We start from the raw sequence: 23,731 nt of genomic DNA on the forward strand, positions 1-23,731 counted from the left end.
GCACTCTCCAACCCCATTTGGATAAAGACTGCAAATATTATAAATATATTTAAAAAGATTAAAGCAATATGTAGTAGCGCCTTTCTGATGTCACTGCGCTATGGGGAATTAGTCACAAGCAAGAGGGTTTCTTCTTTTTCTACCTTTAATGAAGTATGTTGCCCCTAGTTCTTCATGCTGACTCCCTGCACTATGTTTGACCTGGTTATTTAAACAATCCTAGCGGACTTCAGAGAAAACATTCCCTGAAGACCTATTCTAAACTAATATTCTGGTCTGATTGTGTTAGGTGCAGACCCTTTATCTAACTCTAATCTACATATCAAAATGCACAGAATCTAAATTTTGTAATCCAAAATAAAGCCATATATGTACTCTCCATACACACTCTTTTCCCACTGATGCTGTGTGTTAGAATTTACAAAAATATTATTTTGAATATGAAATTACTTGTAAACTTTATCCTTTTGAGCAAATTACTTCAAAATTAAACTAAAACTACTCAACTCTATTTTAAGCACCTTATACCTACTAAAAGAGATTCAAATTTCCCTTCAAATGGTCACTAATTTTAATGTTTAAGCATTATGGCAAACTTGCTATAATTGATTTTAATTAGCTTTACAAACACATCTTCCAACTGTTCTACTGACTCCTTTGTTTCAATTTCTCTGGACTGTAACTTGACACCATAGCATTTGAATAGCTGCTGGTAACCTAGTATTGACCCCAAATCTCTGCCTCTAAATCTAACTGTGACTGTAGAGTTACTCCTCTATCATAGACATACTGTTATTAAATGTATGTAGAGAATTTAGAAAATTTATACACAAATATATCTTTCCTTCTAAAACTAATATAAATACCATAGCACCTGAAATAACTAAATTTAGCCCTATAATATGTCCCTCCGGCCCAGCAAAATTTGGTCCCCAAATTTTTTTAACATACTATTGTTTTTGTCAAATTATTGAATAAATTGGATTTAGACATGTATTTCATAATGTTTTATGTGGCATCAGTGTTCACACACACTTCCTTGCACACTACAAACCTACAAAATCTACTCCCTAAATAGAATTTACATTCCATAGTGCAGGGTATTAAGGTACAAAAATATTGCGATTTATTACAATCTTTTCAATTAGAAACAGAAATAACTTTATAATCCCGAGAGGTCTTATGGATGCTAATTTTAGGTAAATATCTTGATACATGTATATGTAAAATAACTTCAAACACTTAATTATTAATCACACTAATAATTTATATATCATCTTTGTCTACCAAAAGTCACATGAACAACAGTTCCATAAATGTCTGACTTCTCACCAATCTACAGCACTTTGTATAATGTTCCATGAATGTCACTTCACTTTGAATGTAATTTAAAGGTATCACTAGGGTTTCAAGATTTTCTTGAACTGAATAAGAACTGGCACTAACATTGTGCCATAGACTGCTTTTAAAATTACAGTAGTTATTTGTTTGCAAAAAAATAATCCATTTGGAATGTGCAACATAGCTATCAATTGTCCAAGTGTGGGATTTATACATCTGTTCTGCTATACCATAGGAAGGAAGATGTGCAGGATAGATATGGAAGAAAAGGTTGATAGGAAAGTATAGCACAGCAAAACAAATATAATGAGTCCACCTTTAAGAACTAATTGATCAAGTCCCTTTGGAATCTTCACTTTGCATACTTTCTTCTCTTTCCTTTTTGTGTCTTTGTTACATGAAATTCCCGGAGCAAAAACTGCGGTAAAGCTTCTTCAGGTTCCCATGTAGTCTTGGGGAAGTCTTGCCATTTAACCCTATAAACACGCTTGCCACGATGCCGACTACAGGCTAGAATTTGATCAACAATACCCCATTCTTCTTTTGACTGCGCTGTTGTAGGTTTATCTGATGCCAAGTGCTTGGAAGATGAATCTGTTGTAGGTGCTGGAATATCAGTTGTCTTGTTGTGGACTGGTTTAATTGAGGGTTTGCTACCATATGTTTCAGTCTGTAAAGATGTTTGTGTGTCCTTTGGTGTTGTGGTCTCCTGATGTGTAGCTATTTGTGTAGTATGGTCCAAAAACTCGTTTCTGTTGTCAGGGCTGAAATATTGTTTTAGTCTGTTTGCATGGACCAATGATCTTTGTAGTTTGTGATTATCACAATCACGTAACTTGTATGTATGATTGGGCCCAATGTCACTGATATACCATGGTCCTGTCCATTTCTTGTGTAATTTAGATGATCTCCCTTTTGGTACTTTTGGATTGTGCATCCATACTTGTTGTCCTAGTTGGAAAGAGGGTTCTTGAGCATGCGTATCATAATATTCTTTATATTTTTGTTGAGAGTTCTGGATGTTGTCTTGGGCGACTTGTCTAGTTATTTCCATCAGTGTTTTTAGCTTTTGTAAATAGGTTGCTGTTGTGTCCTTTACTGACTTCTCTGTATTTGTAGGATCAGCAAGAGAAACATCTAGTGGAGCTCTCATTTCTCTCCCAAAGACTAATTCATATGGAGAGAATCCCGTTGAGTTGGTGCATGGTGTCTTGCGGTAAGCCATTAGGATTCCTGGTAACAAATCAACCCAGTTTTGTTGCGCTTTGTCAATATAGGTACGCATAGATTGGGCTAATGTTCTGTTGAATCTCTCACATGTAGAGTTGGTTTCTGGATGGTAGCTTGATGTATGGAAGCGTTTAATATTCATTTTCTTACAGAGTTCCGATATGATATGCGACAGGAAGTTCTGGCCACGGTCAGATACTAGAGCTGTAGGAGCTCCATAACGGCAAATTATTTCCTTGTACAAAATATCAGCTATTTCAGTCGCTTCTTGCGATTGTAATGGAAATGCTTCCACAAACCTGCTGAAACTGTCCACACACAACAAGATATACTGGTATTTCTCTTTGTTTATTGTTAATGGACCAAGAATATCCATATGCCAGCGTTCAAATACTCCAACTGATGGCATAGGGTGTAGGGGTGCCTTTGTAGAGTGAGATGGCTGTTTGGCTTGTTGGCATTCCTCACAGCTTTTAACATAGTCTTTTATCTGTGCATACATTTTTGGCCAATAGTACCTTGACTGTATTGTTGCATAAGTTCTGTCAAAGCCTTGATGACCTCCTCCTGTTAAGGAATCATGACAGTTATGTAGAATTTCATGGCGTAATCCGGTAGGAATGGCTAACTGTTGTTTAATGCGGATTTCTTTAGGAAGTTTCTTTGCCCGTCTGTCCCATAAATGGTACAGAAGTCCATCAAGCATGGTGTATTGCTCACTTTCAGCCACTGTCCTTGCTGCTTTTGTTGAGTCACTAGGCAGTTGGCCTGTTTCTAGGTAGCACTTAATTGGGGCCAAGTCAGGACACAGGGACTGAGCCTGTTTGATTTCCTCCCCTCTGTTGGAAATGAAAGCTGATACTAGCTGCTTATCTGCTGTCTGGTCTACTATACTGTACACAGAGACTGGTTGAGATTGTACCCTGCTGGGGAAGCATGGAGGGTCACATTCCAAGGTCACCATTGAAGGTTCATTGTTGTTTATAAATAAAATACTCAAGTCAGTTTCATCTTCACTATAAGCAGTGTCATTGTTGTTTATTGCTTCTCTGTATGGAATCCTTGATCAAGAGTCTGCGTTGGTATGCTTGACACCACTTTTGTGAATGACTTCATAATTAAATCCCTGTAATAACATACTCCAGCGACCCAAGCGTCCTGTTGGATTTTTAATGTCCTTAAGGTATTTTAGGGCTGCGTGATCCGTGACCACAGTGAATTTCTGGTGTTCAAGAAAGTGTCTATAATACCGTACTCCTTCCACTAGGGCTAAACCTTCTCTATCAGATACACCCCATTTTGTTTCAAATATACGAAGTGCTCTGCCTCCGTAAGAAATTGGATGTTCCTTGCCCCGGTCGTCTTTTTGACTGAGAATGTAAGATATGGCTTGTCCCGAAGCATCTGTTGAGAGAATAAAAGGTTTGTCCATGTTTGGGTAAGCTAAGACAGGTGTTGAAGTCAGAGCTGTTTTCAGTTTGTTAAAAGCTGATTCGCATTTATCAGTCCACTGAAATTTTACATCCTTTTTGAGAAGATTGTTCAAGGGTGCACATATATTACTATAGTTTTTCACAAACCGTCTGTAGTAATTGCATAAACCCAGGAAACTTCTGAGATCTCGTGCATTTTTCGGTCTTGGAAAGTCTGATACTATATTGGTCTTATCCAAGTCCACTTCTACTCCATCTTTGGAAATAACGTGTCCCAGATATTTGACTCTTTTTATTGCAAACCGACATTTTGAGGGTTTCAATTTAAGATTGGCTTTACGCAGTCTATCAAATACTTCTTGCAAATGAGAGAAATGTTCCTCTAAGGTGCGACTATACACCAGCACATCATCAATGTAACACAGAACATGTTTATAGGCTATACCTTGCAATAGTTTTGTCATGGTAAGCTGGAAACTCATGGGTGAATTGGACAATCCAAACGGAAGCTTTTTGAATGCATAACAACCATCGGCTATGACAAATGTACTCTTTTCTCTAGTTTCTGGATCAAGCTTGATTTGCCAGAAGCCAGAAAACATGTCCAGCACTGAAAAATATACTGCGGAAGATTGGCCTATGCTATCCATCATGTCATCAAAACGTGGAAGAGGAAATACTTCTGGTTTTGTAAGCTTGTTTAGTTTCCTGTAGTCAACAGCGAATCTGTATTCTCCTGATTTCTTCTTCACAAGAACCACTGGACTTTGCCATGGTGATGTAGATGGTTCAATGATATCGTACTTTAACATTTCTTTAACTTGTCTGTCAATTTCTGCCTTTTGTATGGGGTTGGTTCTGTAGAACCTTTGCCTAACAGGTTTCTCATTGCCGGTGTCAATTTTATGTTGATAGATATCTGTACATCCTAATTCTGACAAGTCCACCGCAAACACATCTCTATTTCTCCCAATAAATTCCTGGAAATACAATTTTTCATCTGAAGTCAAATCAGAGTCTGACAAATCAAAGCCAAGGTCTTGTGCAAGTTTTACAAATTTATCCCTTTCAGAACTGTCAGCTGTGTGTGTGCAGTTCACAGTAGAAGGCTCTTCTGGTAATATATTAGGTTCATAATCAGGCTGTGTAATGTCATCAGTTTCAAGAATTTCAACAGTTGCTACTGTTTTACCAGGTCTTAAGCTTATATCTTTGTTTGTGGGGTTTAGTAAACGAAATCGTCCTCTGCCTCCTTGAACTTTATCTATCGCTCTTGCACCAAGTAACTGGGTTGTGGAGGGTAAGTGTGACACAGGTTGTAACAATATATTGTCCCTTGGGCAATTTTTATTTTCCACTGGAATCTCACATTCAGATTGTGCCGGCACTACAATCCTGGCAACCGTTCTAGCAAGGCTTATTTTCTGTTTACGTTCACTTTTTAAGGCAGACACTGTTAATCCATCATACAGGGATATTGTTTTAGAGTTCAAGTCTATTGTTGCTCTCTTGCTTTCTAAGAAGTCCATGCCCAGAATAAGGTCACAATGTAAATGTTTAAAAACATGGAAACTGTGTGGAACTGTAAGTCGGTTGATTTTGAGGTCTAGAGTTACACATCCAATAGGCTTTTGTTGATCGCCATTAACCCCAATGATGAAGGGAATTTTGGGTGGTTCCAAATCAAAATTACTGTCCAAACACTGCAGTTGTCTGCATGAAATGCATGAAAGTGCTGCTCCTGTATCAATTAGTGCTGTTGTTTTTGTGTTATAATCAGTGCTAAGTGATTTCTGTTAATGTCAGACGTGATTGTATCCTGTATGCTACTGAGATTTGATTGCAGCATTTTCTGACTGTGATGGAATTTTAATTTCTCTAGTCATGTTGTTGACTGAGTCCGTGAAGCTGATCTGCACACTACCGCAAAATGGTTAAATTTTCCACATTTATGGCATTGTTTGCCATTTGCTGGGCATCTCTGCTTTGCGTGACCAGGAAATCTTCCACACCATCCACAAACCTCTGGTTGCTGCCTGGTGTGGTTGTTCCCTTGTCCCCTTTCTTTCAATGAATGTTTGAATTCCGGCTTGGATGACACTGCCACTGACATTGCTTCAAGTTTTTCTTCCAGTCTCTGAATAGCTGCTACAAGTGTTTGTTGCTCTTTAGCGCTGTCTGTCATAGTGACTTCAGCGAGTCTTGCACTTTGACGGAGATCATCAATCGTTTCTGGATTCTGTTGTAAGACGAAGTGTCGTATATGTGGCTTTAGTCCATTGATTATGATATGCTTGATTTGTGTCTGTGGTAGTTCTAGCTCAGTTCCCTTAGCAACTATATTTGCAATAAAATCTTCCACTTTCTCGTTTGTACCTTGTAATGTTTGATACAGAGCTGCAGTTCTCTGCCACTGCACTCTTTCATCTGGCCCATATCGAATGATAAATTCTTTCTGGAGCAAGCTCAAGTCATCCTTTATATTTTGTGCCAGTGACATATACCAGCGCAATGCGTTATCTGTTAACAGTAGTGGTAGGGTTGCTTTTGCCTTGTTGTCATTTAGTCCCTTAGTTGTTGTAAGAAGTTGGAAACGTGTCAACCATAACTTTGCATCTTGGCTTCCATCACCCGAAAAAGGTGGCATGAGACTGAAATCCATGCAGCTTCTATCCATTTTGATGCAGTAGAATCACAAGAATCAAAGGCACATATAGATCTCTAATGACAAATTTTTACCTGACAGATCACTTCGTAAAATTGTAGAATAAAGTGCAAAGAAAGGTCCTAAAGATGAATATACAAAAATTTTGCTACTTAACTTTAGTATGGAGTCAGCACAGTCTAAAATAAACTAGAATTCCCCAAATCCAGTAAAAGTTTCAGAATACAATTTAACACAACATTTCCATTTTAAATTCTCCACCAAACTGTAGTAGCGCCTTTCTGATGTCACTGCGCTATGGGGAATTAGTCACAAGCAAGAGGGTTTCTTCTTTTTCTACCTTTAATGAAGTATGTTGCCCCTAGTTCTTCATGCTGACTCCCTGCACTATGTTTGACCTGGTTATTTAAACAATCCTAGCGGACTTCAGAGAAAACATTCCCTGAAGACCTATTCTAAACTAATATTCTGGTCTGATTGTGTTAGGTGCAGACCCTTTATCTAACTCTAATCTACATATCAAAATGCACAGAATCTAAATTTTGTAATCCAAAATAAAGCCATATATGTACTCTCCATACACACTCTTTTCCCACTGATGCTGTGTGTTAGAATTTACAAAAATATTATTTTGAATATGAAATTACTTGTAAACTTTATCCTTTTGAGCAAATTACTTCAAAATTAAACTAAAACTACTCAACTCTATTTTAAGCACCTTATACCTACTAAAAGAGATTCAAATTTCCCTTCAAATGGTCACTAATTTTAATGTTTAAACATTATGGCAAACTTGCTATAATTGATTTTAATTAGCTTTACAAACACATCTTCCAACTGTTCTACTGACTCCTTTGTTTCAATTTCTCTGGACTGTAACTTGACACCATAGCATTTGAATAGCTGCTGGTAACCTAGTATTGACCCCAAATCTCTGCCTCTAAATCTAACTGTGACTGTAGAGTTACTCCTCTATCATAGACATACTGTTATTAAATTTATGTAGAGAATTTAGAAAATTTATACACAAATATATCTTTCCTTCTAAAACTAATATAAATACCATAGCACCTGAAATAACTAAATTTAGCCCTATAATAAATACCAACATCACCATGGGAGGGAATATACATCTACTGGTTTGGGTTCACAATGAGAAACAGGGGGGACATTTATAAAAATAATAAACTTGTATAAAGAAAAATAGAAATACCAAGAAAATTTAGACATATCAAAGAAATACTAACCAAATATAGGGATATAAAAAGTTTATGGGACCACGAGGAAAACTAACATATAGATACATTAGAGAGGAAATAACAAAAGAAAAACTAAAAGTAAAGTAGAACAGGAGAACATAGAGATTAACTGGAAAAGAGCATGGGGGCACTGGACCAAATTACGCTCCCTAAAAATACAAAGCCTCTGCTTCAAATACATGCACAATGCATGATTGATAGGAGAGGTAGCAGTGAGACGGGACATGGTCAGAGTATAGCCAAAATGTTCACTGTGTGAAAAAGCCCCTTTTAGTAAACTACACACAATGATACAGTGCGAGAGCAGGAAAACATGTAAATTGAAACTGATAGAAGAAATAAACAAAGGGGGGGGGGGGAGATATCAAAAGGCAAATATATTATACATGGATGGAGACTTCAATAAAAAAAAAATTATACAAAATTACAGAGTACATAGTAGACACCATGATGGCCTGTGGGCAAATAATTGTGGTAAAGAGATAAAGAGAAGTATAAGGGGGAAAAAGTGATTTTCTTTCTATCTTTTTTGGATTTTTTGGGGGTTTTTTTTTCTTTATTCTTATATATATATATATATATATATATATATATATATATATATATATATATATATATATATATATATATATATATATATAATTCTTACCTAACTTAGAAAACTTAATGACACAATATACAAAGATACAGGGAACCTACATGGGGAAAGTAAAGACTGTGACATCATGGGGATAAGTCACATGGCGCTACGCGAAGTGGACAGGCCCATGAAATAGTTTTGAAAAAATTCTCCATGTAGAACATAAACAGACCAAACTCAGACATAAAACACAAACAGGGGCTAATTCATAGTTTAAAATTTTACTTACTCTTTATCTATCTTAAAACCATACAGCTCCCGTACTGTATGGTTTGACCAACCCACATGCGGAAAATAAACAATTTTGGATTCTTTCTAATAAAATATTTAAATAAATTAATAAAAGGAGGCCTAACTCAACTCAGGAGAAACACAAAGAAAATAAAGAAGTGTGGACCTTGAATCGAGCGTAACCTACCTATTGATACTCCTAGAGCTACCACGAGGAACGACACATTAAATTAGATTAAAACAAAAAAAAAATTCCCAACAAAAAACAAGGGAAAAAAAAATAGTACACCGTTTCAGCGTCAAAATTCAAAAACCAAAACTATTTAATCGAATATAACATAATATAATACATCGGATCCTAGATCCAAATTAGTAGAAAAGAAATACAACTGGGAAAAATAACACTGAATCTAAAATTGCGGTCTCAAACATATATATAAAATAGCATACACACAATACAGCACCACTACATATAGCAGATACTGAGACCTAGGCGACCTGTAGCAAAGGTCACAAAAAAATACAAGGGAAGGAACTTCGAACAAGGTGAAAAAACCCAGGCTTGGACGAACAACCATTTAGATAACACTAAGGAAACATAAATAGCCCATCAAAAATTCTAAGACTAAATTTTTTTATATAAAATTCTATTTTAAAATAAAACATGCTACATATCTGAGGGGGAAACACAAAAACATAAAATACCTTTTCAGTTTTTTGGAAATGGGGGGGGCATCTGTCTGGTTCCCCCCTCCCCCCAAGTAATTAACAGCAGTCCAACAGCCATCAGAAACCACCTAGCTATGACTTGGAAAGGAACTACTATCAAAATTTACCTTACACTCTCAATTTGACCAGCTAGAAAAAAGAAGAAAAAAAACATAATATAGTACAAAGCTAAAATTGGAAAAGAATTACTATCCAAATTGCCTCAACACACTTAATCTACCCAAACAGCATTATCTCAGAGGGAACGTTGCCCTCACCCACAACATCAGATGAAGTTTCAGTAAAAAATTTCAAATAACATTTTGTGCTTGCGAAGCGCAGATGTCCACACTTACCTGCTGGATTATTCAAAGTAAAATTAAATATGTTTTGCTTTCGTAAGTATGTTAATACAAACTCGAATATGATTAGTATTCGTGTAAATACAGTACAGCACAATAAGGTGTATATACGTTACAGCACAATAAGGTGTAGATACAGTACAACACAATAACGTGTAGATACAGTGCAGCATAATAAGATGTAGATATAGTGCAGCACAATAAGGTGTAGATATAGTACAGCACAATAAGGTGCACATACAGTACAGCACAATAAAGTGTACACACAGTACATCACAATAAGGTGTAGATACAGTACAGCACAATAAGGTGTAGATACAGTGCAACACAATAACGTGTAGATACAGTGCAGCATAATAAGATGCAGATATAGTACAGCACAATAAGGTGTACATATAGTACAGCACAATAAGGTGTACACACAGTACAGCACAATAAATTGTACACAGTACAGCACAATAAAGTGTACACACAGTACAGCACAATAAGGTGTAGATATAGTACAGCACAACAAGATGTACATATAGTACAGTACAACAAGGTGTACATATAGTACAGCACAATAAGGTGTACATAGAGTACATCACAACAAGATGTACATATAGTACAGCACAACAATGTGTACATATAGTACAGCACAACAAGTTGTACATATAGTACAGCACAATAAGATGTACATACAGTAGAGCAAAATAATGTGTACATATAGTACAGCTATACATATAGTAAAGTTAGGAGCTACCACGACTAATAATAATAATAATAATAATAATAATAATCATAATAATAATAACATTATTATCATCATTATTGTTATTATTATTATTATTATTATTATTATTAGAAGAAGAAGAAGAAGAAGAAGCATAACATAATTAGAAATAGATAAAGCGATTTACCAATTAACTAGGAATAAAGCTCCGGGGTTAGATGGGATAACGCCCGAGTTTTATCAAAAGTTCAAAAAATATTTAATTCCAATAATGAAAATTCTCAACAATACCATTTATAAAAATATCAAGAAATGATAGAAAGCATGAAAACAGGAGTTATTACACTCATCTTCACAAACAAAGGCTAGACTTCAGACCTAAAATATTGGAGACCAGTCTCGTTACTTAATATTGATTGCAAAATACTCAGTAAATATTTAGCAAATAGAGTTAAACCAATAATAACGATACATAAAAGATCCAAACCAAACGTATGGTGAAGAAGGCAGAAATATACAGAATAATATACTTTCAATAAAGACAATACTACATTATACGGAAACATCTAATATTGATGGCGCTTTAATCCTCATTGATCAGGAGAAGGTGTTTGATAGGGTAGAAATGAATTATATTTTGCAGATATTGCATAAATTTGGATTTGGAAATGTATTCCAAAACTGGATCAAAACACTTTATAAGAATATAAAATCATTGGTACAGACCAATGGTGCAAAAACCAATCCGTTCTCAGTAAACGGTTATGTAAGACAGGGTTGTCCACTATCTGTGTTAATGTACGAAACAGGGATAGAGGCACTACATAATGCAATCCAAAATCATAAAAGAATCCGAGGAGTAAGAGTAACTAACATGAGGGAGGAGTGTAAAACCTTCCAACATGAGGACGATTGCTCCAACTTTATAACTTCAAAGCGATGGTATAAGTATTTAATGCAGCAGTACAACCTTTTTGGATTAGCCTCGGGTTCAAAGATAAACCGAATTAAAACTGAAATACTACTTATAGGCAAATGGAAGGAGAATTATCAAGCGCTCCCTACAGAAGTCATAAGAAATCAAGTTAAAGGATTAGGAATAAATCTAGGGAAAGTCAGTAAAATGCTAAATTTTCTACAAATTAGGAAAAAATTAGAGAAACATGCTATAATATGGAATGATAGGCAAATAAATTTATTTGGAAAAATACAAATTGCGAAATCGTATTTATACAACTCGATTTGGTACGAATTTGACGTATCGGACTTTGAATTTATATATCTAAATACATTTGAATCATTAATAATAAAATTTATACAGAATGGGATCCACAAATTACCAAAATACACATTATAAAAAGATAGGAAAAAAGAAGGACTCAATCTCATGGACTTGAGTTAAATAAGTAGTAAATTATATTTCCAGATTGAATAAATGTCAGGAAAATCCAAGATATCACTGGCAGGGCACATACCTTTACTGGTTTGGCTTTCTTCTATCCAGTAAAATAGCATGACAAAATTGCAAGTGCACCCCAAAATAGCGTAAAGAATAACACAAACTATACAAAATTACAAAACAAGCAAAGAATATTGGACCATGTTTAATAGGAATGAATTGGAGAATATGATAAAACACAATACAAAAGTAAAGCCAAACAAGGTGGAAACACTAAATTCAGAAATTGACTTGAACATAGTATGAAAATCATTGGAAAAAAATAAAAGAGGTAAGCAAACAAACGAACATTTACCAATATCGACATGATGTAGGGTGGACAGGTGAAAATGCCCACAAGAGACACCTTATCTCAAACATCCCTCCTTGTCCCATGTGCAAGGGACCACATAGCAAAAAACATAATTTTATACTACAGATCCTTAAATAAACAAAGACAAATGTAAAAACTAAAAGTATAAGCAAATTAGGCAATTTTGAGCCCAAAAAATCTTCCTTATACCCCTAAAATAACAGACAACATTTTGTACAGAGAAGTGATAGACTTCATTTATAATGCTATGTAAAATAGAAGATAACAGCTTTGGATTACTGAATTATATACTCTGGAAAGCCTATAAGCGGCTAGCAAAAACTCCATCAGAAAAACAAACTAACTTTGAGAAACTAACCCCCGGAAAAGCCACTTATAATGAGCTTGCTATAAGGACACCGACAGACCCACCCACCCACCCCAACCAACAGACAAGGACCCGACTTCGGCATTTGAAACAAATGTAGCCGAAATAGACTCGTTAAACCAGACTATTAGAAATTAATTTCAGACAGAGAGATTTACCGTTCCTCTAAAACAAAGTGCGGGAGAAACTGGACCGAAATCCCGCCAGCTGATGACAGATAGAAGACAGCAGGCGGTGATTAAATTACCAAACAAGACCGAAAAGCGTGCCCACATAAACCTGCAACGTAATGAGAAACGGTTAACACAGAAGGGACTAACATAAGGACACATACGAGTAATTCATATTAAATACCACAGGGGAGAATTAGCAGTAAATGACCAGGAAATAGAGCAAAAAAAAAAAAAACAAAATAATTATTAAACACAGGGCAGAACAAGAGCTAACGAAACTTAGCCAACTTTTTTTCCTTATCATGCCTACAAAGAAACAAAGCAAAAAATCATATTGTCTCTGAAAAGCCGTCTTAGGTGCCTAGTAAAATTACACCAGAGACTCTTTTGATCTGCATATTTTCCATCACGTCCGCATGACGGAAAAATTTCAATCCCATCCCAGGGCAAAAGCAACCGAAGCTTGCTATCTAAAAGAACCCACATGAGTTGATGTAATTAATAACAATGTCATCGTGACCACTTTGGCTCATATATAACTACATACCTAACAAAATATTTGAAAAATGGAAAATCAGGAGCAGGACTCCCCGAAAGTGAGAGTCTTGCAACTGTAATACAATAGAAGAAAAAAAAAAATGGTAAAATATAGAAATAAAGAAATAAAACAATTTGTGACATAATAGTAAACGGAAGCAGGACTCTACAGTGAACAAGCCACTCAGAAGTGGCACGCCAATGAGATTTTATGAAAGAATTCTGCAACCGTCCAGTTGAGAACTAATGACAATAAATAAACAAAAATGACATCTCTTCCCCTAGACGATCTCAATATGGGCATGACGACAGACTGATGACAATATCCACTTTAACAAACATTTTTTCCATCACGTCCGCCTGATGGAAAATTTCAATCCCTTTTCGGGGAGAAAGCAACGGAAGTTTTGATCTATACTAGAACACACATATGACGATTTATTAACGTTGATGTATTACCCTAAGGGTATCACTTACAAAACGGTGATGCTGTTTTATTTTAAAAATTTGATAGAATCCATCGCCTTTCGTTGTTATTTTCATACATCATTAGCTAAATTTTGGGTTTATTCAAGCATGATCTGTGCTTCTTCTTCGCCATAAACACTCCAAGGAGGCAACTGTTTATTGTTCACGTATTAGTCTTTCAAAATGTATGACTAAGCCCACCCCCCACCCCCCCCACCCCCCCCACCCCCCCATTTTCAATACATTTGGAAAGGAGTGTGGTGTTTCAAATGCACTAAGAGTCGCGAATCATGATTTCTAATAAAATTATATTCGATCTCCCAGAAGAAAACTAAAAGGAAAAAAAACACTCAACAGTAATATGTTAATGCAAACTAGATTAAATGGAGGAAAAAGAAGATCTCTTACATACAGAACTTGGACGAATAATGCCTATGTACGTATGGCCGGTAACATGAGACATACAAAAAGTTGCGGACAACAAATTGTTGGTTTAGTGCGTATGCTACGTTAGGTCATTAAACATGGTAATTACTACTGATCAAATACGATGAAGATTTAATCTCCTAAGCTGATAGTTCTAGCTGAGATGAAGCATTGAAAACTCGTGCAGTACAAGGAAGATTTTAAAATAAAATACACACAGACATTCATTAATGTGGATAGTCACTTTATCCTGATTGGAAAACACAGTTCTTGTTTATATCAAATGAGAAGAAACACTAACCTTAGCTGTTAAATGTCGTCTGCAAAAATCTCAACCGAATTCTGCAAATACGCCTGTCGATTGTAAGTCTGCCTAATAGCGCCCCCCTGTGTTTGTTTGGATTTACGCTAGCTGATTTACACTTTGATCAGACCGTTTACATTCTATACATTTCATTTAATACCACATCATTTGGAATATGAGCTGATCATTCCATTCTGTTCTTCAGACCATTTCAACTAATGCCAGATCATTTGGAATCTGAATACATCATTTCTTTCTTTGGGTTAAATCATTTAATTCTAGACTACATAATTTCATTTAATACTACGTCATTTGGAAGCAGATTTCATCAATCCATTTTGTTCTTTAAATCATTTAATTTAACACCACATCATTTGGAATCTGAATTCATCATTTCATTTGTTGAGTTAAATCATTTCATTTCATACTACGTAATTTCATTTAATAATATATCATTTGGAAGCAGATTTCATCAATCCGTTTTGTTCTTTAAATCATTTTATTTAATACCAGATCATTTGGAATTTAAATTCATGATTTCATTTGTTGAGTTAAATCATTTCATTTTAGACTACATCATTTTATTTAATAGCACGTCATTTGGAAGCATATATCATCATTCCATTTTGTTCTTTAAATCATTTTATTTAATGCCAGATCATTTCATTTAACGCCACATCATTTGAAATCTGAATTCATTATTTCATTTTTGGGGTTCAATCATTTCATTTCATGCTACATCATTTCATATCACACAACATCATTTGGAATCTGAATTCATCATTCCGTTTGATGGGTTAAATCATTTCATTTCACTCTACATCATTTCATTTAATACCACGTCATTTGAAATCTAAAAGCATCATTCGGTTTCATTCGTTAAATCATTTCATGTGACACTACATCATTTGGAATCTGGATTGATCATTTCATTTGCTAGGTTAAATCATTTGATTTCATACTAGATCATTTGATTAATGTAATTTTGGCGGCGACGGCTGCCCATACAAAACTCCAGCACAGATAGTGCCATTGGAGAACCACTTGCTGCAGTTGTTGCCAAAACCTCAGGTTCGCTGCAAATATACAGAATTGTCTGTTATAATGCTGCATGTATTATCATATTGAAATTATACAGGCAAATCAGCAGTTGTTTTCTATTATCGTTTATTACTGATAATAAGTAGAATTAAACTTTATCCTGGCAATAAGGAAGAATGTTCCGATGATTTTAATATCATGACCTCTTGTCAAATGTTTTGGGATGCTCAGCATGGTATTTCATTAACCTCAGTTGCATAAGTATCAAATCCAAATTTAGAAATATTTGCCAAAGCATATATTTTATGCAAAGCAGAGTAGACTATACCTGATTTATCTTTAAAATGATAGCATTTTTAGTATGATTCTTTGGATCAACATTTACAGAGGAACTCTCATGTACATTTGTGTATATACTGCCCCATACAAAACTACTAAATGCCCCAACAAGTCTTTTAGAATTCTCTCTAATTTTGGATCAACGCATCAGTTTAACTATTTTAAGATTTTGAACTTATTTTGTGCCAAATCAAAATATTTGGTTGTCTTGACATTTATTTGCACAGCACATTATTAAAATATGTTCATGTTGTAATGAAACAGCCTTATCGAAACATACTTTGTTATACATTATAACGAGTCAGTTCTATTGCTCACATGATGAACATTATACCACTCCTAGGATGATAGATACCCTCTTTGGATCTGGTGCTAATGATCAGGTAGAATATTTTTTTAAACCAAAGTCTTAAATAGGATATTTAAATTACCATGACCATGTCTGATGTTACAAGGTAGGGTTGAAGTGCATTGACTTGAATGGTACTGTAGAAATAATGTAAATTTATGAATGCTGGCTGTCCACTGTTAGGTTGATAAGAAAAATTGTTACCACATACCTCGCTGGAGAGTTCAGCATTTATTAGTCTGTGCATACAATGAAAGACTATACTAGAAATACATAAATGTATGGCCTGTAGTATTTTGCACACCATCATTCCTTATTTTGTTTTCTAACATCAGTAAAGAAAAACTTTATTTTGTGATAAGATTGTGTGAATTTTTGGTACTTTAGAAAGTAACGATCTTTAATTTACCTTAATTATTTTTCACCATATTCCATGTACTGTTTAAGCTCATTTGAGTCATTTGATAATAAATCATAATGAAACTGAAAAATACCAGATCCCAAAATATTTGACCACCTCTTACTAATTTTCGCATTTTTCAGTCTCTCACTGACAGTTGCCAAAAGGATAATTTTGATATCACACACAGTTGAAGATCCAAATCCTTTCAGAATTTAATATCATTAAGTCCAAACTTTCCTATTTAATCAAGATGTTCAAATGACCTTAACACTGACAGAGTCAGAGGAAGGGTAGAGGTGAATGGCTATTAAAAGTCTTACCTGATTCCACAGTATGAGAGTTATCAACCCAAATGTAGGAGAATTATGAGCATTCAGAAAAAGTCTGCCTTATCTATGTTAAGTCATACTCTCTTTAAAGCAGGCAAGACAACAAGGCATGAAAAACAAAAACATTGTAAAAACAAAACTTAATCCAGTTTCATCATTTTATTCAATATGTTCATTCACTTGTGACAAATTCAATACAAATGCAAAATAAATTTGTTTTTTTCAGCAATGATCTATAATATTGAAGCATCTAGCAAAGATTAAACTGATTATTGCTTAAACACTAGTTAAAGTTTAATATGCAAAGTGACTTCTAAGAAAAAAGAAAAATAACATGCAAAGTGTGTCCACGATCCAAAATCAAAATGCATTTTCTAAGCAACATTTTTCCTGAATGAGAAATTTATTACTGGAAAGCAACATCTTTTTTCCCAAACTTTGCATATCATTTTTTTTTAAAAATCGAATCACCCCTCTCCCTCACAAAAGTGACATTAAGATTCTGTGCCAAGATGGATATAAATAACAGTTTTCTCAACTTTATTTGGTGAATCTTTTTATAGAGTCCTCCAACATATTGACACATATTCAACAACTTTTGCTGCAACTGACATTAATCTGCCTCACAATATACTGGTGGGCTATTAAATGACCGTATGTCAGTACTGGCTGCATTTTGATAGCTGTAATATTGTCAACTAGCAGAAATTAGGCTACTTTCAATGTCCAATTTGTGTAGTTCATATTCTGAATGCACAATATTACAGGAAAGATACATTTTTGATTTAGCTAGCAAGTTAACAGTTATAGGTTACTTCGCTTGAGAGTGCAGTATATCCATCCGACAAAACGAGTTCATATTTTCCTATACAAATGAAGTAACCTTTTTATTATATGCTAATTTTCTTATTCTACCTAAGGTTTAATTACATAAACAAAAATACACTACATGAAACAAAGTAATTGAATGTACGCCGTATTTCAAGAAACTAAACACACAAGCCAATATTCATCAGTACACAATATTATTAATGCCAACTTAAATCCACCTAGATAAATTTGAAATGTCACGCGCTACACGTACCTTCTGAAATAAAATGGCATTTGGATCTACTTAAAATTGACATTTGTAGTCATATTGTGAATGAAAGTGCATTACAACAACTTTCCCATTTGATTTGTAATTAATAGATTTTGGTATTTTTGTCATTCCTATGAAATTTCATGATTATGGACTGGATTTATGTGCCAAATGTACGTGAAGTACATTAAATTTCAGCGGTGACGGATCAGCGTGTTGATATCTGCAAGTGTGTTTCTGTTCTGCCACTGAATGTTTGAAATCAAAATGTAGGAAAAATATGAAGTCATCCAATTTCAGTTATCAAAAAGACGCTATGGACATAACAATTATTTAGGATCTAAGCATATACTCTTATCATTTGAGTATTCATTGGCAAAATATATACATATGTACAAGAAATAAATAGAAGAAAAATATCATCAGACTGCAATCGTTTCATTGAGAAACAATGTCAAAACTTGAACAAATAAGTACCAACTAAATCCAGCTCTCAGGTGATAAAAATACAAATGTAATCAATTATCTTGTGGTTTTTAAAAAAAATATTGAGCCCTACATTTACACAGTCCTATCAATCCAGAATTATAGCTAAAATTGGCTTGAAGTAGTACTAATTTGTACCAATATAAAAAAAGAATAGGTAGATAATAAAGCTGTCTCTGGATATTTATCGTAAATATGATAACTGGTTTGATGATAAGAAATGATATTCACACTGAAGGAAAGTGGTATAGTACATGTATTGATGTTAATCCTTTTTTTGTAACTTTTTGGGTTTTCTAATATTGTGTTCTGGTTCCCAGGTTGGCTTCTCATATCCCTTCCACTTAATGAGATACAGTTTGCCTTTTCCTTTTTGTTTTTGTTTTCAGTATCTTCTCCACCTCGAACCAATCAGCTGAAATTAAAAAAATTAGATATTATTTATTTTCTTATTGTATTCCTGTCAAGAACAGTTAAATCCTATACTTTTTCATAAGATAGAAGGGGCACCGAGTGGCCGAGTGGTCTAACGCGCTCTCTGTTACGGATCACTGCCATCTCACCTTTGTCTGCGTGGGTTCGAGTCTCGGATTCAGCCAATGTGGGTATGTGAGAAAGCTTGCCAGTAGCTTCTCGTGGGTGGGTGGTTCTTTTCCCAGGTTCTTTCTCCACCATTAATACTGGCCGCCATGTATAGCCTATCATGTGCTGAAAAATGGCGTTAAACCCAACAACAACAACATCATAAGATAGACTGATACATTTTCTTAAATCTTTAATTTAATTGGCACCATAAAGGCATTATTGTTTGGACATGATACTTTACCCTAATACAAATATATGCATACATACACACACACACACACACACACACACACACACACACATACATACATACATACATACACACACACACATACATACATACATACATACATACATGAATGTACATACTGGAAATAAAGATTTAATGCATACAGCACTATTTCAGAACAAAGTAAGTAAGCTTAATGCAGCTAACAATTATATTTCAAATCAGTTACAAATGAGAATAATTTTGTTAAAACGTCTTTACAACATGTTCAAGGCCAATTTGATTTCTCATTGTTATCCATTATACTTTGTACTTCACAAACTTTGCAACATAATTTCACTGATCACAAGAAATGCACACAATATTAACATACAACATATGCAAATCTTAATAGCTTACAAAATTATAATTCAATTTTCAATAAAAAGTCATTTATAATAAAAATTAATTTGTCAATCACTGGAAATACTTACAAAAAAATCTCAGGGTTAAATTAAAAAAAATATGTAATAACAAGAGGACAATTCATTTTCCAAATATCTGATGGATTACTGGATGCAAGGAATATTTCTTAACTGCCTTTAATATCACAAATAACAGTAGCTGGGAAGGTGAAAAGATTTTCAAGATGGCCACCATGGCAGCTGTGCTGGATGTCAGAGGAGTACAATATAGAAGTTTAAGACCAATGGGTATTTTTGAATGAGTAGGTGTAGTTTCATAGGAAAAATAGCACACAATATTACTATATAACACATGAAAATCATAACTTCCAGAAGCTGAAAGCAATTTTCAATAACTTTTTTTCTTCAAAGTTTTAAAAATATTTTTCAGGTTTAAAAAAAAAAACATTTTAGGTTTATATTATCTATATAGGTTTCCTCCAGTTTCTTTGTGATTTTGTTAGGTTTCTAAGGTCAAATGAAAATTTAGGTTTTTCAAGGTTTTTGAGGTCCACTTCTAACACTGTAATATGTCCAGCACTGATAATATTTTCAATAAGATCAAAATGGTTAAAATAAATTAATAAACTGGTCGGAAAAGAATGCATTTTCCAGAAAAATGATCATGCTGTTGAAAAGGCATATCAATAAGATTCTCAAGGTTGTCACCATAGCAGCCATATTACATGTATGTCTAAAGGACAAACTAGACCTTGCGACAAATAAGTGTACAGTTTCAGCAACCCTTCCAGTTTGTTAGGAGAAGAAGCAATAACAAATTAGCACTAATGGATGGACAGATAACAGGTTATTGCATAAGCTTTTATCAGTAATATATGACCTAAAGAGCTAAAAATTGTGTAAACTTGTCACAAGAGGTTAATATACACTCCTAAAGCAATTCTTACATGTTGAGGGTTCCATAACCTCTAACACTGAATTTGTATCCTCTGAATCAGTGAGGTCCATCAAAAGCTCAGCTTCAACTGTAAATAAATTTTAAAACTGTGAAACAAGTACAAAACAATTATCAGACAGTAAAACAATGAACTGCTTTATTTTTGTTATAAAAATTGTTGAAACTTAGAGAAAATCATGATTTGATTTCTCTAGTGTAAGAATAAAGAAAACATTTTGTTATTTTTACAAACAATGGTGTAAATGTATTCAAAATTTACAATAGTGAAGACAATATAGGGGTCCCTGTATTAACACTTGATTTCACCTGCATAAGGTGGCATAATAGCAATAAAGATTAGCCTAAAGATGACATATTACACTTTCCAAATTTATTTTAAGAAACCAACTGAAAGCACGCTGTATCATCACTCAATCTGCATACTCACAAGTTATATACTACTTATGTTACACTTTATTTCCATGGTAACAACATATAATGAATGCAGTATCAATAGGAAGTGTACACAGCTTGATTGATAAGTGTACCAAGTCTGTTTGAAATACTGTACCTAGAATGGTTTAAGAGTTTTGCTCTGGAAATGAAATTGTTTAGGACAGTTGGACAGACACAGTGATGGTTCTATTTCTCCATCTCACACTGAAAAACAGATTAAGAATGTTTTCTTGCTTGCCCAAAAGTTATTTCCTTTGCAAACAGCGATCAAAACAGACATTTTACCCTCTTTGATAAAATAAAATAAAATGACCTCATGATAATGCTGGCCATTATATAATATACATATGGTTCCCATTACATTGGATTTTAACTTTGTTATTGATACTTTGCTTTTAACTTGACTTGATGTTGGACTGCTCCCATGGCCCAGTGGTTAGAGCGTCTGTCTTGGATGAAGGATGTCATGGGTTTGAACACCTGCTGAGTCCTACCAAAGACTTATAAAAATGGTACTAGCAGCTGCCTTGCTTGGTGCGGAGCACTAAGAGGGTAGTGTTAGGACTGGTTGGCCTGGTGTTAAGATAATGTGTCTTAGTGGGAAATGATGCCACATGTCTGCAGCATGATGCCCCAGTGCTGGATCACAAAAACTGTCACAGTGCAGACATCACAGAGATATGACTCACATTATTAAAGCAACGTTAAAAATCTAAACCACACATACACACACATCGGATGTTGTTTCTGGCTTAAGAGAAACCTGTTATAATGTTGTTTTTAATTCTATGACACCAAATTTTTGTGCTGGGTATATAAAAAAATTTGGAGCATGAATATCAAGCCCTATGGGATGAAGAGGTTGAATGATTATCTTAAAAAATGAATATACATACCGCATCAGGGACATGCATATATTTATCAATAATTCTGAATTGAAATCATTACTGTTATTATTAAAAAAGCAATCTCAAGAATGTCACACAGACTGAGACTTTAAAAAATATTTGTGCCAATAAAGAACCTATTGAAATAACAATTATTAAACGACTGGGCTGTTTATAAAAAGAATGCAGCTAAAATGTATTGCATGTTAGTCCAGAAGAAAGAGTCATTATAATACAATGATAAGCTCATTAAGTCGTCTACATATGCATATAAACATGCATATTAATTTCAATTTGGCCGAGAGCTACCCAGCAAACAAGTGATGGATGATTGGCCAGTAGCGGATACCATGATACAATCCAATGGGAGCATAAAAATGAAATGAGACCTTTGTCAGGAAAGTACCTAGATTGGGAACAAAGGCCTTTTGCTTTCCCTTATCTTCCAGTGACTCTTGCATTACATTTAGAACACCATTATGATCTGAAGTAAAACAAATTTCATTAAGTTTTCTGATGATATTAAGTGATACTGCTTTTTAAAAAAGATAATGTGCAAGGAAATAACTTGTTAAAAGAACTGCTATTAAGCATACTACATGAGTAACAAGATTTTCTATTTTAAAAAAGGCAGCCAAAATGTATTGCATACAAGTTCAAAAGAAAGAAGGCAGAGTCATTCCAATGCAATGATAAACTCATCATCTACAAATGCATAGAAACATGCCTACTAATCTCAGTTTGGCTGAGAGCTACCCAGCTAACAAATTATGGATGAATGGCCAGTAGAAAATAAAATGCAATGGGAAGGTAAAATGAAATGACCATTCTTAAGAAAGTACCTAGATTGGGAACAAAGGCAGTTTGGTTTCCCTCATCTTCCAGTGAATCTTGAATTGCATTTGGAATTTCAACCTGATCTGCAAGAAAACAAAATTTGTTAAGTTTCCTGATGCAATTAAGCGATGCTTCTTTTACTATTTTGTCATCAGCATTCCACTACCACCAGATAAATTTTGTCACACAAGGATTGTGCAACATATACAGATGACCTAATTCCAAGATCAAAACGCACACACACTCCCCAATGGTTCAGAATTCAAGTAAAAAAGCTTACAAATCTGATTAAGTTGTCTATCAATATAAAGAGGCCTACTAAAATTCAAATGCATAACTAAATTAGTTTCTGAGAAAACTATACCAAAATGGTTTTCACCAAATAATGCTTAAATGGATAAAGAAATGCAACGGCCTACATTACATATTACTAGTTCATCTTTGTTATGCATATGAACATGCTGTATACATTTAATTTACAGCTTTTAGTTGCTTCAGAATCTGGTCAGTAAATCTTTATATGAATACAGACATAACAAAAATCCTGCATCTGTGTTGGATATGTCAAGAAAGAGCTTCAAATGCACGCACAAGTACAACATAAATGTAATCAGATGGCCATTAGAACTGATCATCACTGAGTAAGCAATCTACCATTATCATGATATTAGGTACATATATTACTGCTTTACCTGGTTAAGTGTATGAATTCTAATATACAATATGCATAATAATCTAAG

At 34.4% G+C, this 23,731-nt stretch overlaps 1 long non-coding RNA gene across 1 annotated transcript in view; it reads left to right on the forward strand.

Moving 5' to 3' along the window:
- The window catches only part of LOC149805202 (uncharacterized), an 81,645-nt gene that overhangs the window by 57,060 nt on the left and 854 nt on the right, over positions 1 to 23,731 (forward strand). The window lies entirely within an intron of this gene.

Source organism: Sinohyriopsis cumingii, chromosome 2, assembly GCF_028554795.1.
Source record: "Sinohyriopsis cumingii isolate HCF-2022 chromosome 2, ASM2855479v2, whole genome shotgun sequence".
In the NCBI taxonomy this organism is placed as follows: Eukaryota; Metazoa; Mollusca; class Bivalvia; order Unionida; family Unionidae; genus Sinohyriopsis; species Sinohyriopsis cumingii.